At 31.9% G+C, this 2,102-nt stretch overlaps 1 non-coding gene across 1 annotated transcript; it reads right to left on the reverse strand.

The window, feature by feature from the left end:
* Nucleotides 1–1,751: 1,751 nt before the first annotated feature.
* Nucleotides 1,752–1,822, reverse strand: Trnag-ccc. The gene has a single exon. It is a non-coding gene; the product is annotated as a tRNA-Gly (tRNA).
* Nucleotides 1,823–2,102: the final 280 nt, after the last annotated feature.

Raw genomic sequence — 2,102 nt, forward strand, 5'->3', positions numbered from 1 at the left:
GAAAAGGAGTCATTATAGTCAATAAAGTTCAGTTTACATTTGAAAAATTAAATAAACAAATATTTATTACTATTCTCTTACGTTAAGTGTGTTTTTAAATTATGTCCAATGCCGTAGCATCTTCCGTGGGCAACTTCATTATGTTAATTTTGTGTAACGGTGCGCGCGCTTCGTAATTCAACAAAGCACCTACAAGTTTTATTCTTCTCAGCACCTTGATCTTGTAGTAACACCTACAATCTTCGGCTAAAAATCAGTACGATGACGCGATACCCTGAAACGCGCTATACTAACAAAGTTATTCCGACTACAGGTATATACAATTTCTTGCCCATAGCGATTGGGGCCTTCAGGCCAGCCAGACTGATTGAGGATTCTCCCTTTCAGTCGGAGGAGTTGCTGTTGCTGAAAGGAGAAAGTCCTGTTCCTTGTTGTTAATCAAGATCATAAGCTTCCTTCTAAACCATGATTCGCGCGACGCTTTTGTCCATGTCCCAGGCCATTCTAGAAATGTCTATATTTTTAATTATCTGGAATATCTCCTACATTCTTTCGTCCTTGCATTATTAAGCCTATTAAAACGCAGTCGACACATTCTTAATAACCTAACACAAAATAACATTAATATTTTATGAGCTTGCTAATAAAAGTTTATGTAATTAGTTTATAATTATTAATGTTAATTGATTTTAATTCCGGGATTGAACCCGGCCCTAAAATTATACTAGCGTATGTGTTTTATACTACTTAAAACCTGGTTCAATTCAATGCGTTTGTTTTACACTTGCAAGTTTTGAATCACTTCACCCTCAATAGATGGAGCTGTAATTAATAACAGAAAATTGTTTTTCTAAGCTATTAACAAAATTTACCAATCATTTGTTACGATACGATATTTAAGAAATCACACCATTTTGTTAGTCAAGTAGACTTCATTATAAATTAAATTATCATGTAATTTCAGTTATAACCTATATTATTAGTTTTCCGCTGAGTGTTTTTGTGCTATTAATGTTTAATTGTATCGCAGTTCTGCTGGCTTTCCTTAATATATATAATAAGGATAAAAACTTCGAATATCAAGTAGTTAAAGCATGAAGCTAGATCTTTTACGCTGCTTATAAATTTTTTATTTCTTTATTTTTACTGAAGAAATACATATATATCAAGTATATAAGATAACTTTCTTTTTAATATATAGTCAGAGATTAACCGAATGTTTTTTACGTTATTTAACTTCTGTTTATATAGGTAATAAAGTTTCTTAGAGGTTAACGCACATGGATTGCATACCAGGTCCTGGGTACGATGTCTCTCAACAATAATTGTGCGCGATAGGTATAAAATTGCATCATTTGAAAACAAATGATCAATGGTACTTACTACTCACTAATGTCTGACCCATGACTAATTCTCAATAGCTTCTTATAGTGAGTTTCCTCTATATGTGTGTATAAAATTTATTAAATCCGTTAGTAACAAATGAGTCAGAAAATACGACAAAGTATAAAATTAGCCTAATTTGTTTTGTTCCCATGGTTCTGCGTTTCGGCTTGTCAGGAATTTTAGCGCTCAATACCATTTAGTTCCCACACCTACTACCTACCGCGATATTCATAATTAATTAAGATTGAAATGGTAATTGAGTACAAATTAAAATTGATAACAAAAAATGTAAAGGCATAAATAGAAAAATAATAAAAAAGGAGTCCTAATTGACAAAGGGTTATAGATAAAAAATAAAAAATCACTGCACTGCCCGGGAATCGAACCCGGGTCGCAAGAATGGGAATCTTGCATGATACCACTACACCAGCAGTGCTTACTGTATATCAGTGAAAATGCAGTATAATTACATTTTCTAGAGTAATTTTTCAGTAATACTTTTGTGATCCATTGCTCTTACTTAAAAATTTATAATTATTAATATTAATTTAAAATATAATTTTTGATAGTTTCCTTCTAATTTTTATTATACTTTTTTTTTCAATATAACATAAACAATCAACACCTACACAGAACACAAAGCCAGTGTAAACACATCGGCGCGCGCAATAAAAACGCTGTAAAATTTTGATGTTTCTATTCAACATCGCCTTTCT

This window comes from Pieris napi, chromosome 7 (assembly GCF_905475465.1).
Source record: "Pieris napi chromosome 7, ilPieNapi1.2, whole genome shotgun sequence".
NCBI lineage: Eukaryota > Metazoa > Arthropoda > Insecta > Lepidoptera > Pieridae > Pieris > Pieris napi.